This window comes from Entelurus aequoreus, linkage group LG10 (assembly GCF_033978785.1).
Source record: "Entelurus aequoreus isolate RoL-2023_Sb linkage group LG10, RoL_Eaeq_v1.1, whole genome shotgun sequence".
In the NCBI taxonomy this organism is placed as follows: domain Eukaryota; kingdom Metazoa; phylum Chordata; class Actinopteri; order Syngnathiformes; family Syngnathidae; genus Entelurus; species Entelurus aequoreus.
In genome coordinates, this window is record NC_084740.1 from 30,086,622 (window position 1) to 30,103,158 (window position 16,537).

Sequence of the window (16,537 nt, forward strand, 5' to 3'; positions counted from 1 at the left end):
CACAAATATATTCTACAGTAGTGATGACTATAATGAGCTCATAAATACAGTAAACACAGAACTAAACATAGTAAAAAAATGGATGGACACAAATAAATTATCTTTGAATATAAATAAAACTAAGATAGTGATGTTTGGAAATTGCAACATAACGTCTGAACAGAAAATAAGTATTGATGGTACCCAAATTGAAATCGTAAATGAGAATACATTTTTGGGAGTAATAATTAATAGTAAACCATCATGGAAACCTCATGTTAGACACATTAAAAAACAAAAATCTCCAAAAGCCTCTAAATTATAAACAAAGCAAAACTATACCTCAATGAAAATGCACTCCGTACTCTATACTGCACCTTAATACTTCCATACCTTACATACTGTGTTGAAGTATGGGGGAATACTTACCACAACACAATTCATCCTCTGATCATATTACAGTAAAGAGCAGTGCGGATCATTCACAACGTTGGTTATTTAGAACATACTCATAATCTGTTTATGCAATCAAAGTTGCTCAAATTTGATGACCTTGTTAAATATAATACATTAATAATCTTATATGAAGCATTTAACAAATTATTGCCGCTTAATCTACAATGTTTTTTTATAAGACGAGTGCAGGCTCATAACTTGAGAGGCTTTGGGTATTTCTTATTGCAGAGAGCTCAAACCACTCGTAAATGTTTTTGTGTGTCTGTATGCGGAGTAAAACTATGGAACAAACTGGACTTACAACACAAGCAATGCCAAACTATTAATCGATTTAAACTATTGTACAAACATGGGGTCTGGTTCAAATATAGAGATGAGGGTCTTTAATATGACCTGTTGCTACTCTGTCTCAAAGTGTTAACATGTGCTCAATGTTTCTTTACTATTATTGCTATGTTTTCTATTATCATTATTGCTATGTTGTCTATTACCATTGTTGGTATATTCATTATTCCTACATTGTTGATACAAATTATTGTTACAGTTTAATAATTATTGTTAACTGTGGTAATGCCACTATGATACAACATCTGTATTATAATCCTTGAACAAAGTAAGAGTGAAACTCATGTGAATAATCACTGAAGGGAGAACTGGGGGTGGGATTAAATAAATTATCTTCTTCCCACTCCCTTTCAGGCAAAACTGGACAATCATGCATTACATACTATACATTACCTTTTGAACTATATTAATTTATATTATGTTTTGTCAATTTTGTACTTTTTTATGCCATTGTCTGAAATAAATAAATAAATGAAAAAAAAATAAAAATGAATGAAAGCTGGTGAAATATGCTGTCACTCCCCACGTGCTTGACCTCAACGTAGCACCTCTTTTAAAATTCTAAGTGAGGAACAAGGCGGACGCTACAAAAACAAACACCAAACTCTTCCCTTTCGCCTCACTACGCATTTCACGCCAGATCCGTTTAAGAAGCTCATACATGAATTCCCGTCTTTTTTCTTCGGACCCAGGAAATATTGTTATTGCTCAATTGCTGATAACGTGTCACACTTTTTAATCATAATCCGACATTAACTGGAAGCAGCTGGCTTTGGCATTTATAGAATGATCTGAAATTTCATTATACTGCTTTTCCAGCTGCTGAGCGGGCGTGCAGCATCTGGCAAGCAGCCTGTTATGCAGCCTTCTTCTCCCCGCTTCAATGTGTGCGTTTGAAAGGAAACAATGAATGGAACTTGATGACATGCATCATAACGGCTTGGGCGAATAATTGTGGATTGTTTGGAATTGATTGTTGATTAATTGTGTTTTGCAGGAGGCAAAGTGGAGTGCACTATTTGGCTGCAGCCAGCAGAGGTGCTGTTGCTTGAGTCTCAACTAGTTTGCTGTGTAAAGAAGTTAAGTGTGACGTCAACGATGGCAAGTTGAGCTACTGTACATCCATGTAAGCTTCTAAAACACCCAGATAAATTATCTCATCCTATTTAAAATAGTACTTAAAAATAGCAATTCACTAATTGATCAAATCCCTATCCCCAACAACAAATAACTATCCCTACGAGCAAAATTATATTAAAGTCATACACCATTCATTTATCCTCAGTGGTAACAACCTTCATATGTATTCTATATGCACAAAAGAGCAAGTTATGACTGCTTCTGCTTCTTAGTTATGAATTATACAGCCGGTGTGAGACACGACTTGGAAGGCCCCCACGTTTTTATGTATAACAGTTCCTTGAACTGAAATTTTATTCAAACGGCCCAATTCCCACATGTTTTAGCTATTGTAGACGCTGCAACCTTGAATATTATTTATACATATATTACAAAACCTGCTTTGTGAACAGGCACAAAGGAGCCATAAGTCATACCTGAGATAGTCAATCTTGGAAATATTGTTCGTCAGTTTACTGTTAACGCAAGCAAGAGTTTGGTGTTGAAGTGTTTATTGTGCTTTTCCATGTCGTTATCAGATAATTTGTTGTTTGTTGTTGGTTGCTTGAATCCCATATATAATATATTATTGTATATATGTATATATAATATATTATTGTATATATTATATATGGGACATATAATAACTAATATATAATAATAACCAAATTTGCTTTTCACTCTAAATTGTCTATGACTGGTCCTCAAAAATCCTGCGAGGCAGACAGTCCGATGTTATCCAAATCACAAGAGTGTCCACAGTTCTTCCCGCATCCTCCAATCATTCGTGGCAGCTTTGGGGTACTTTAGAAGACTGCCAGCAACTTCCAATGTGTGGGCAAACCAGAGCAACGCTTACTCCAATCGTCCGAATAGGTAGATATCTTCACGTCCTCGACAGAAACGGGTCGCCAGGCACGCGGCACTCCTTCTTCTCCCAAGAGTTCGTCACGTGTCCAGCAACAACCGCTCCGTCACCCAAACAGGTTCCCCCAAACCCAAGGTCTTGTCAATTTCGTTGAGGGCAGTTAAATAGTTCCAATGTTTAGATTTGGAGAGCAGTGCAAAAAGAGGCAACAAGAAAGTTAAGACAAGACAAAGAAGCAAGCAGGAGAGATAAGGGAGAGGGAAGGGGAGCGTCCAACCTCGATGAGTGTCAGAGAGAAATAGGCACAGTAGTACCTCGGTTTTCGTTGTTTCCCCAATGTACGACAAACTAATTATCTATATCCAATTACCGTGTTTTCCAAGCCATAGGGTGCACCGGATTGTAAGGCGCACTGCCTATGAATGGTCTATTTTCTATCTTTTTTCATATATAAGATGCATTGGATTATAAAGCGCATTAAAGGAGTCATATTATTATTATTTTTTTCTAAATAGAAAACACTTCCTTGTGGTCTACATAACATGTAATGGTGGTTCTTTGGTCAAAATGTTCCATAGATTATGTTTTACAGATCATCTTCAAGCCGATTCCGGATGCGCCGTTTTGGGGGCAGTCTTAATTATGTGTCTCACCTTCGGTAGCGTCTTCTCCCCGTCATCTTTGTTGTAGCGGTGTAGCGTGCAAAGGACGGAGTGGAAGAAGTGTCAAAAGATGGAGCTAACTGTTTTAATGACATTCAGACTTTACTTAAATCAATAACGAAGCATCATCTCCTCATCCGGAAACAACAACAAGGCCAGAAATGTGTCCTGTGAAAAATCCTCCAACCGGAACTCTCTAATAACTAAAGTTCCTTGGGTGAATAATGTAAACTCGCTACACCGGTATATTTTAGCACTCTCATGGCGAGTTTACTTACAGATATAAGTAAGAACTTTACACTACTTTATATTAGAAATGGTAACAGCGGAGGATGAATGTCCCATAACAAGAAGATAGAGAAAAAGAAGTAACTTAGCGACTACGCGGAATTTTTCAGGAATTATGCAGATCGCATATACAAATCAGCAGGTAACAGAATGTAAGAAAAGTTGCTTTTGCATAATATTGCGAAGCAAAACACCATATAATGTCTTACCTTATACACACACCATAATAATACTCGTATGTTTAATGCGCCGACAATCCATCAAGTGGTGTGGCTTCATAGTTTAACAAAGTCGTACTAAAACATTTTGATATATTTTTAAGCGCCGTGTGTTATGTTTTATTTATTTTTTTTGAATCCCATAGATTAATGAACATTTCACTGAATTTTTTACCTTTTATTCAAGACTCTAGTTGGCAATAACGACGATAAGAGAGGATTGAGGGAAGAGATAAGCAGCCACCAAATATGTACTTTGCCACAATTTCTTTCTTGAATACTGTACAATAGTTGCACCCCAGATGCACTTTAACAAATGACAACATTTGACTGCACAATAACCAAGACAAAATACTAAAACAGGATAAAAATGATGGTACTTTTTTTTTGTCGTAGACTGAATCATATACAACTTTGTGCGTACAAAATATACAGTATATAATATCAATCAATAAATCAAAGTTTATTTATGTAGCCCTTAATCACACGTGACTCAAAGGGCTGCACAAGCCACAACGACATCCTCTGCTCAGATCCCACATCAGGGCAAGAAAAAACTCAACCCAATAGGATACAATGAGAAACCTTGGAGGGCGACCGGTGCAATGGACGTCAAGTGGATCTAGTTAATAGTGTGAGAGTCCAGTCCATAGTGGGGCCAGCAGGGGATCATCTTGAGTGGAGACAAGTCAGCAGCGCAGAGACGTCCCCAACTGATGCACAGAGGAGTGGTCCACAGTATAATCTGTGGTCCTGGCGCATAATCTGTGTACACCTGATAACCTCTCCACGCAGGAGTGGAGGACAGAGCAGAAAAGAGATGGCAGATCAACTGGTCTAAAAGAGGGGTCTATTTAAAGGCTGAGTTTTAAGATGAGACTTAAATGCTTCTACTGAGGTAGCATCTCTCATTCCAGAGTACTGTAGCCCGAATAGAAAACGCTCCATGGCCCGCAGACTTTTTTTGGGCTCTTGGAATCACTAATAAGCAGAGGTGTGGACTCGAGTCACATGACTTGGACTCGAGTCAGACTCGAATCATGAATTTGATGACTTTAGACTCGACTTGACAAAATGTAAAGAGACTTGCAACTCGACTTAGACTTTAACATCAATGACTTGTGACTTCACTTGGACTTGAGCCTTTTGACTTGACATGACTTGCTACTTTCCCCAAAACCTAAAGCTTAAAAAGTTATTTGGGAGCGCTCCGTTGCTTTCATTTTGTACGTGTGTGTCCATCAGCGTGTGTGCTGCGTGTCAGCGTGTGTGCTCTCAGTACAACAGCCAATCAAATTAGATCTACATTGTTTTCATCACACAGCATTCAGCCAATCAAATTGCAGGACAATCAATGAACAAGAGTTGTCAAACAATGCGCCAGTGAGAAAGATTTATACCAAAGTTGGTTTCGTTCGGGTATAAAAACTACGACTTGGTCAACAAAAAACGAATTGCCGTATGCAAATCACGCAGTTCGAATATTACAGACGGAGACGCAACAACTTCCAACTTCGTTCGTTTGAAGTTGCACAAAGAAGGGTACATTTTGAATGTAAGCTAACGTTTATTGGCTAAGTAACATGACTTTTATTTGCTGTGTAGTTAAATCAGTGAGGCTGTAAACTCACTGCTAACGTCATAACCATAGACATCTTATAAGTAGACGCAGCATCGAGCGCAATGAACAAGAGTTGTCAAACAATGCGTCTACTGGCGCAGACGAGACGCGGGGCCGCCATCTTGGAGTGGTGATCCGCTCCACTCAGTGCAATTCATTTGGCAGGAGCAATGAACTGTCAGCGCATTTAATTCATTTTACCTCACTGAATACCACTCATTTTCACGCGCTTTTTTGTCATACGTGTAGCTATGATAACGGACACATGTTTTATTATTCATAGTTTGCTTAACAGTAATATAATATTCTTATATGCTATAAGTGACCAGACGTCCGAGATCAAAACTGGGAATATAAGCCCAGAGAAGGGGAAAAAAACGGTCTGCTATTTTTAAGTTGAAGAAACAATATGATTATGTTATATATACATGTGTATATCCTACATAAACAATGTATGAATACATTAGATATCTATATATCGTATAGACCGTATCTCTGTTGCTGCAGCAGCAGAGAGTTTATTCTGTCTTGACACTTTGTATTGATATTTTGTATTACATTCTTCCCTTAAATGATAATGTTTACAGTGATTGTTATATATGTATTTTTATGTATGTCGCTTTGGATAAAAGCGTCTGCCAAATACTTAAAGGCCTACTGAAACCCACTACTACCGACCACGCAGTCTGATAGTTTATATATCAATGATGAAATCTTAACATTATAACACATGCCAATACGGCCGGGTTAACTTATAAAGTGACATTTTAAATTTGCCGCTAAACTTCCGGTTCGAAACGCCTCTGAGGATGACGTATGCGCGTGACGTAGACCGGCGAACACGGGTATGCCTTCCACATTGAAGCCAATACGAAAAAGCTCTGTTTTCATTTCATAATTCCACAGTATTCTGGACATCTGTGTTCGTGAATCTGTTGCAATCATGTTCATTGCATTATGGAGAAGGAAGCAGAGCAAGCAAAGAAGAAAGTTGTCGGTGCGAAATGGACGTATTTTTCGAACGTAGTCAGCAACAACAGTACACAGCCGGCGCTTCTTTGTTTACATTCCCGGAAGATGCAGTCAAGATGGAAGAACTCGGATAACAGAGACTCTAACCAGGAGGACTTTTGACTTCGATACACAGACGCCTGTAGAGAACTGGGACAACACAGACTCTTACCAGGATTACTTTGATTTGGATGACAAAGACGCAGACGTGCTACTGTGAGTATGCAGCTTTGGCTTCTAAACATTTGATCGCTTGACCGTATGTGCGCAACTTTTTTTTGCGTATGTACGTAACTTTTTAAAAATATATAAGCTTTATGAACCTTGGGTTAGGTGAACGGTCTTTTGGGCTGAGTGATTGTGTGTGTTGATCAGGTGTTTGAATTGTATTGGCGTGTTCTATGGAGCTAGGAGCTAGCAGAGGAGCTAGGAGCTAGCGTAACAAACACGCAGGTGTTTTTATGCAGGATTAATTTGTGGCATATTAAATATAAGCCTGGTCGTGTTGTGGCTAATAGAGTATATATATGTCTTGTGTTTATTTACTGTTGTAGTCATTCCCAGCTGAATATCAGGTACCGTGAGTATGCAGCCTTGGCTGCTAAACATTTGACAGCTTGACCGTATGTGCGCGTCACGTACGTAACTTTTTAAAAATATAGAAGCTTTATGAACCTTGGGTTAGGTGAACGGTCTTTTGGGCTGAGTGATTGTGTGTGTTGATCAGGTGTTTGAATTGTATTGGCGTGTTCTATGGAGCTAGGAGCTAGCAGAGGAGCTAGGAGCTAGCGTAACAAACACGCAGGTGTTTTTATGCAGGATTAATTTGTGGCATATTAAATATAAGCCTGGTTGTGTTGTGGCTAATAGAGTATATATATGTCTTGTGTTTATTTACTGTTGTAGTCATTCCCAGCTGAATATCAGGTCACCCCCGGCTCTCACAGCATCTTCCCTATCTGAATAGCTTCAACTCCCCACTAGTCCTTCACTTGCACTTTACTCATCCACAAATCTTTCATCCTCGCTCAAATTAATGGGGAAATTGTCGCTTTCTCGGTCCGAATCTCTCTCACTTCATGCGGCCATCATTGTAAACAATAGGGAACTTTGCGTATATGTTCAACTGACTACGTCACGCTACTTCCGGTAGGGGCAAGCCTTTTTTTTATCAGATACCAAAAGTTGCAATCTTTATCGTCGTTGTTCTATACTAAATCCTTTCAGCAAAAATATGGCAATATCGCGAAATGATCAAGTATGACACATAGAATAGATCTGCTATCCCCGTTTAAATAAAAAAAATTCATTTCAGTAGGCCTTTAAACATATATAAACACCTGAAACTCTTTATATCAGCTAAAACCACCAATCTCTTTCACTGGATTCAGAATAAAACCAAATGCTGTCTTACCCAACAATGTTAGTATTTGAATATTGTTACTTGAAGACATATTCCTGGTTACAGTTATACTGTTAAGAAAGTATTGTCTTATATTTTGCCTAAAATGAGAATGCATCATAATCAGTGGCGGCTGGTGAATTTTGTTTTAGGTGGGGCTGAAAGTTTGTAAACCAAACCCCTGTAGGGGCGTCATCCTCCCCCAGAAGATTTCTTTGTGATTTTCACATACAAATATTGAAGATCTTTGCTCCTTCTCAACTCTGTGGTAATGTTATTTTCATAAAATACAACCAATAGTACATTAATGTTAAATCTTACTTGTGAAAAGTAATCCCCCGATTCCTATTTTCAACAGTCCGCTCATTTGAGCAGGAAAACGCTGAACACCAGCCCAGCATCTTTGTTTTCTACCTGTCAACTGTCAGTTTAGGCTGCTCGCCGGCTCCTCATCACCACTTCAAGATGCAATTTGCTTGCGTCACAGCAACCAATACTGCGTCTACTTATAAGATGTCTATGGTTATAACATCATTTCAAACACAGCAATATGTTGCGTCCACTGCAGTTCGCTACCTTATTCATACTTTTTGTCAAGTGATTTTTTTAAGCAGGGTTGCATGAGGTACCTATACTTAACGTTATGTTAGTCAATGTATCACACACAGTAACGTAACATTAGACGGCGGTCAGCAGCACCGCATATTTTAGCCACCTACAAAAAGACAAACATAGTCAAATAAAGGTCAGTTAAAATGTTAACTATATTAAGAATATGTGTACATATTGCATAGGGCCCTGACATCTAAAAAGTACAACTCTGTTCATTGTTATGTTCATGTATTTGTTATGTTTTTCATGTGTACGCACACATAAACACACATACAGTATGAGATGAGATCAATGAGATAAGGTAAGAACAGAATAGAAACTGCTGTGGAACTAGTTACAATGCAATATGCCATGGAAATACAATGTTAACACTTTTGTACAAATAAGTACAGTTACACTTGTTTTTGCAAATGTCTTTATTCTGTAAAGGAATGAGTTAACTGTTTAAAATTGTTTAAACTATTAAAATGACTGGTTAATAGTGCTATTATGAATTGCAATGTCAGTACTATTTTTTTTTCATGCTATTTCAAATGCACTTGTTTTAATAAATAAATACAGCGGTTTAAAAGCATACACAATCTGTGTAAAAATATTAGTCTATGGTTAAAAGGACTTGAAAGGACTCGAAACTCAAAATGCAGGACTTGTGACTTGACTTGAGACTTTCCAGTCTTGACTTTGGACTTGACTCGGGACTTGCCTGTCTTGACTCGGGACTTGACTCGAGACTTGAGGGCAAAGACTTGAGACTTACTTGTGACTTGCAAAGCAATGACTTGGTCCCACCTCTGCTAATAAGCCAAAATTCTTAGAACGCAGATTTATTGCCGGGACATATGGTACAATACAATCAGCAAGATAGGATGGAGCTAGACCGTTTAGTATTTTATACGTAAGTAGTAAAACCTTAAAGTCGCATCTTAAGTGCACAGGAAGCCAGTGCAGGTGAGCCAGTATAGGCGTAATATGATCAAACTTTCTTGTTCTTGTCAAAAGTCTAGCAGCCGCATTTTGTACCAACTGTAATCTTTTAATGCTAGACATAGGGAGACCCGGAAATAATACTTTACAGTAATCGAGACGAGACGTAACGAACGCATGAATAATGATCTCAGCGTTGCTAGTGGACAAAATGGAACACATTTTGAAATAAGGCTTTTTTATTAACTCTCTTAATGTGTGACTCAAATTGAGAGTTGGGTCGAAAATAATACCCAGATTCTTTACAGAGTCGCTGTGTGTAATTGTACGCAACATATGCATTGTTATATGAATATTACAAATTAAACAATTATGAATATCTAAAATAACCATTGTGATGTGTGTTAGTGTGTATGTATAATTTTAATTTAAGCTTTTTAAGAAATCCTACGATATCATGTTACGATATGAGAAAGATACGGATCTATAGTATATTACATAATAGATACAAGAATATTGCCACAGTAAAAAAAAAATTGTTTTACAAGAATAAATGTATACAATTTTTGTTTTGTTGAAATAAATCTGTAATGTTACAAAAAAATACATTTTACAAGAAAGAAGTCTGAATTTAATGATAATAAAATGGTAAAATAGAATTTTAAAAAAATCACAAGCAAATTTTTTTATTCATTATTTTATAAAAATTTTATCAGAGATTTTTAACACTTTGACATCCTCCTGTGATACAATGTGACATGGATAACGCTTAGCTTTTGAAGGGCAATATGGTGGTTTTAGTGAGGTATTGCTGTCTTCAAAACCCTAATTTCAAAAAGTGTCCGCCCGACTTCCTTTGGTGTCAGCTCGGCACGTTCGACCAATACGCACATCAAGAAGCCTCTTCCTTACCGTTGGGGTGCCACATGTTTTAGCCACGTGTGCTTTTTGAGACACAAAGCTCCAAAATGGAACACACATTTAAGGACGCCAGAAGTGCTGCGTATGTGCATTCCTCTGGAAGCTTACAGGGAGGAAATGACCGCCATTGGATAAAATAAATAGTATTTTGGGAGTTATTTAAAAGACGTCACATTTTTATCATTTTATTTGTTTTGCTTTAATAGTTGGGTTTGCTGTGCTACTGTGTCAGGCCACTGGTTTCTTGCACTGAGCTGCAGACAGAGGGCAGCATTTATCCATACAAGAGAACCCATAGTTGAGTCACATTTTAAGTGGCTTCCTAATTGGCCTATTAAAACTTTCTGCTACATTAAAGATAGAGTAAGTGCGATGAAACAATATGGCTGAATAATAAAGTAGTATGCCTACTGAGGCATCTTTAGAACATGCAACAAAGTGATGAAGGTTGCACAAGTTTAAAAACACTATAGTCGCTCTTAAACCATGTTTTTGTCTTTTTTGATTTAAAGATCCAATTATGTCTCATTGAATATTACAAAAGAAGGATTGGGGAGTGTGATTGAACGGCGACCAGTGCAAACTCCACCCCGCCTCTCACCTAAATCTTACTTATGACCCTACTGTGGTGTAACATCCATCCATTTTCTGCCGCTTGTCCCTTTTGGGGTCGCTGGGGGTGCTGGAGCATATCTCAGCTGCATTCGGGCGGAAGGCGGGGTACACCCCGGACAAGTCAACACCTCATCGCAGGGCCAACACAGATAGACAATATCAGGTAAATATTTAAACTATTTTAAATTCCTTCTTTTGGCTCTGATTGAAATCCCCTGGAGAAGCACAGTGGCACAGGAGTTAGTGCGTGTGCCTCACAATACGAAGGTCCTGGGTTCGATCCTAGGCTCGGGATCTTTCTGTGTGGAGTTTGCATGTTCTCCCCATGACTGCGTGGGTTCCTTCCGGGTACTCCGACTTCCTCCCACCTCCAAAGACACCTGGGGATAGGTAGATTGGCAACACTAAATGAGCCCTAGTGTGTGAATGTTGTCTGTCTCTCTGTGTTGGCCCTCTGATGAGGTGGCGACTTGTCCAGGGTGTACCCCGCCTACCGTCCGAATGCAGCTGAGCTAGGCTCCAGCACCTCCTGCGACCCCGAAAGGGACAAGCGGTAGAAAATAGATGGATGGATGAAATCCTCTGGGTTTTGTCCTTGAAGCCCTCCTGTGTCCAGTGACTTATTTCCTGAGTTAGTAAACAATAGCAAAAATACAAAATATTTTTGATAATAAAAAACACCAATATAAATAACCACAGTAGAATCGGTCAAATACTGATACTATACATGGTAGATTCACTGTCGATATTTGTACCGATCCGCCCACCTCTGTTTGCATTCAAGAGCTGTAGCTTAGCAGTTAGTGTCTTCGCACTGTGGAGGGACGTTAGCCACTAACGAGGATGCGACATTGTCAAATGTGCGGGACACATTTAGAATGTCATCAACATGCAGTATCGTGACATAACGATCGATAGTATAAAAAGCTCAAATTTCCATCATTAATACCATATATCGTCTGTATCGCGCAACCCAAGTGTGAACCCAATCAGAGATGGGTCTTGGTACGCTTTCAAATTAAAACTCTGATGCGTTTCGCTTTACTTCAGCTGAAATGTGCACACAACACGGACAAATACCAAAATCCATCCATCCATCTATTTTCTATTGCTTGTCCCTTTCAGGGTCGCGGGGGGTGCTGGAGTCTATCCCAGCTGCATTCGGGCGGTAGGCGGCGTACACCCTGGACAAGTCGCCACCTCATACCAAAATGACAAATATATTAGATTTCACAAAAAGCTTGTAAAATATACATTTAAAGTGTCATCACACAACAGAAAGATGACATTTCGAAAGCATTTTCCAGTAAATATAGTAGAATATAAAAATAACCTATGCAATAGACCCCATTTAGTTTTTTGTTGTGATAAATGTAATACTGTATGTCACAAAAGCTGTCGAATCAAGCCCTTACTTTATGCATATTAAGGTATTTAACCAGTATGAACACCAAGCAAACCTTACCAAAGAGTGTCCCAAGTATATTTTTATTATTTGTGGTCTGGACCTGAGGACTGAACCACCAGTGTGCATGCAGCCTAAAAGACAGTCAGTGTTTCTTCATTGTCCTTAACATTTAATAGAAAACATGCTTGCCTGATGTTGTTATTCTAAAGTGGGGTTAGACAAAACCCAGACTGTACTTTTATTTTGCCCTTTGTAGCAAAACTGTTTTTTAAAAAGCTCAATATTGAGTTTCCAAGTTTACTTTTAACTGTTTCAGCCGGTCTGTCTCGCACCTGGTTGAAGGCTGAACAGAGCACTCTTGTGTTCTAGCCCCAGACAAATCAGCCGAGGCATACGGAAAATAAATCAGAACCACATTCATTAAACATAAAAAAAGCTGTGGGCAGATTTATTTCATTATTGCATTTCATGTCCATTTTCATCCCATTAACTCTCTTTGGACGTTCTCCTTGAAGAGCATCTCTTCAAAAGTGCTTTAGTTTTGCGTCTCTGCCTCATGTGTTGAGGTGCACTTTCTGACTTTAAGGCCAAAATTGCTACTCGGGGAAATGCCTGCCAACCATGACAGCCTCTGCTCTTTGAAAGAACACAGATCAATCTGCACAAATATGCTTTTCCCAAGTGTAGGGAGACCCTTATCGAATTAATGATGCTATTGGAGTATATACAGTAAATGGCCCTTTTTATTCTCATCACTGACACAATGGCACCTCTCCATCTTGCAGCAGCCGATGTTTTAGCATCATGTTTACATGGTTGGTGCACGCTGACGTCACAAAGCAAACCGCCTGTGCAACCCGTATATGCTTTCCTTTGTGAAACTCTGCCGCAGAACATGCAGGTGATGTTTTTTTTAAGCCACACAACCTGCAAACAAGTGGGGCTTGTATTTCACTTCTTGTTATTACTGGAGCACACCGTGGCCCTTTTGAGGGGTATCACCTGTCCCCCACAAATCCACCGGCCTTGGTGGTGTCCTCCCAAGCTGCCGACTGTGCATCAACTAAGACTGCTTACACACTTGTGGTTCAGTACTCTAGTCTGGACTAAACATTTAAAAAATATAATTGGTGCAGGTTTTGGTGAGATTAACTTCGCATTCACACTGGTATGTTTTTAATGGGACCAAAAGCACAATAAAGAACATGGATTAACGACAACATTGGGTAGCGCTTGTGACATATTATGTGACGTAACTCAAATATTCCAAACTGAAATGCCGTCTGCTAAATTGAATATATAGCAATGTTTTCTTTTCTGCATTAGGTTTCCCAAAAAGCTTCAAAAATATACTGTTAAAGTGCACACAAATAGGGAGGACACAACACTTCTAATAATGGGTGCAACGATTTGTCGACATTGTCAACAAATATAGACAATAAAATGTGTCATCGACAATAGTCGTAACGTCATCGCTCGTAACGTCATCGCTCGTTTTTATCCGGAGAAGGCGAGTCAGCGCGGCCACTCAAACAACATCGCGAGTGAAAACATGTAAAGTGTGGCAATATTTCCTTTTATTCTTGTTAATAACTTGAATACCTTGTTTATTTTCAAAGTAGATTTAGTTTTAGTGACAGTACATCTGTGACACGCAAGGAAATGTCGGACATCACACACTGGCACGAGAGCCCGGTAATCTGGATTCAATAATGTTTTATTAAGTCCACTCTGCGGCAAACGCACTCGACTTTTCAGCCTCAGTCTCTCTCGCTGCTCTGTTCTGCTCTCCAGCGTGTGTCTCTCTCGCTCTCCAACTCCAACCACGTGTCTCGGTCAGGCTGCTGGTAATAAGGTTGACAGGTGATTAGATAACCAGCCCCAGCTGGGCAATCTACTCACCTGCCGCTGGCTTCGAGGCCGATCCTTACACACCCTGCTCCATGGCAGGCCCGCAGACCACGCCTTCCTCCACAAATAATTAATGTTATTTCTTGTAAGGAATTATGTATACATGAATGATGATGATACAAACAAATAAGTAAACGTTTGCAAACACCAATGACATTGAATAGTCTACAGAAACATTTCTTCATTTTCTATGCCCCATTGAGTTAATGATAACTGCTTGTTCAATGTTAGGCTTAGGTTTTAGCAGATTTTCCGTATTTTTCCTACAGACAGCATTTGGTGACCTCAAACAACAAGGCTATAGATTGATTCACACTGGTTTTCGTCTTTTGAAGGGTAGTGGAAAAACTGGAAAATTGATCTTGAAAGTCCTTAAAGTGCTTGCATTTGGCCATGGAAAAGGTGTTAGAACCCTGTAACAAGTGTGGCATCAATTTGCAGTGCAAAATGAAAGGCACGATGACAAACGTCAATGCGCACACACAAAACATTAAACACCAATGCGCTAATATCATTGAATGAAACATGCAATACATTAAATAGCTAAAATGTTAAGAATGAATCAATGATACAATTCTTCACATTGAGGCTAGATCGCTAAAAATGCCATGAGTTAATCGATAATCAATGATATACCAGTGTGCAGCTTTTTAAACACATTATACAATGCTTGTTTCTTTTTGAGCAAGTTAGATAGCGTTGGTATTTTATCGTTTGTTATTGATATTTTAATTGTCCTTTTTTTTCATTAAAAATGTATACTTAGCAGTAGTTTTTTTTTAGCATTTTGCCTGTCCCTGCTTTTAAATGGATAAAAGTTTAATAATTACTTTTATTTTGTAATAGCTGTATGAGCAGCATAGTTACAGTATAAATAAATATTTATGAATGAATTGGTCATCTTTGTTGTTAGTCAGCACAAGCCTAAAATATCGCAAGCTGGATTTAAAAGTGGATGACTAAATTAGAGCCAATGAATATGTGTACGCTTTATAATCCAAAAGTTGACTATCAAAATAGTCGTTAGTTGCAGCCCTACTTCTAATCGTTTTTTTTACGTACAGTATTTGTATTATAGGCATGCTTCATTTTAACACTGCCATGTACTGTTTACGCTTGAGTTCAAGTGAACCGATCTGCACCAGCGTTAACTAACAATCAGGCTTGAAGATCCATCTCTCATCAAACGTTAAAGCTGTTAACACAAAACCGAAGCAGGATTTTTTTTGGAGGGCGCACAATAATTATGGGGCCTGTATGGAGAATGATGATGTCACACTGATTATATAACATAACATTAAAAAATAGCTCTGATAACAAATAAAAAAATGCTTTAATGCGACAAGCTGATCCGTAGTTAGGGTGAGCAAATCAAGTGCTCCTTTTTTTCAATGTGCCTTGTATACCTGTCGTTAACTCCCCCTGAGCTCATTGTAAACAAACATGGCGTCGATCATGTGGGACTTCTTCACAATTTCAGAGGAAGACTTTTCACATGATATTCCTGTCAAATGTTCAGCAAACAAGGACGGAAAAAACATAAAGTTTCAACACATCAAACATTATCACCCAACTGAAACAGCAACTCCTGCGATGAGGTGGCGACTTGTCCAGGGTGTACCCCGCCTTCCGCCCGATTGTAGCTGAGATAGGCTCCAGCGCCCCCCGCAACCCCGAAGGGAATAAGCTGTAGAAAATGGATGGATGGATGAAACAGCAACTCCTGCACTGCTAAAAAATTTCCCTTACGTGGATAAACCGTGAGTTTAAAACCGAGGTATCGTGATTGAGGCATGCCTTTACACTCCAGCGAATCAAACATGACGTGTGTGAACGCACCCCGACTTTCAGCTTCATCCTCTCCTTTGAAAAAGGAAGCTGCATGGGAAGTCCGACGAAAGGCTTTACCGTCTCCTGCAGGGACACTGGTTATTTTTGGACCGATCTCGTTACAAGGAGAACCCTTTTAGACAGGAAATCGCCCAGCGTGCCACCCAGCAGCACTTGCATTCCTGGCACCGAGCCCAGCCGGTTGGTGATTCATCCCTCTCCCAATGCGAGTGGCCATCAGAAAGAGGAAAGTTCAACAGAACAAGCGAGCCATCTTCTTTTAAACTACGGATGACCTCTTGTTCCCTGCTGAAATGTCCACAAGCCAGCCAAGTATGCCCAGTGTG

At 39.1% G+C, this 16,537-nt stretch overlaps 1 long non-coding RNA gene across 1 annotated transcript in view; it reads left to right on the forward strand.

Annotated features, from left to right (window-relative positions):
* Nucleotides 1-16,537, forward strand: part of LOC133658447 (uncharacterized) — a 144,816-nt gene that overhangs the window by 12,268 nt on the left and 116,011 nt on the right. The window contains exon 3 of the long non-coding RNA XR_009827465.1: nt 1,778-1,906. This is a non-coding gene — a long non-coding RNA (uncharacterized LOC133658447). The remainder of the gene's footprint in view (nt 1-1,777; nt 1,907-16,537) is intronic.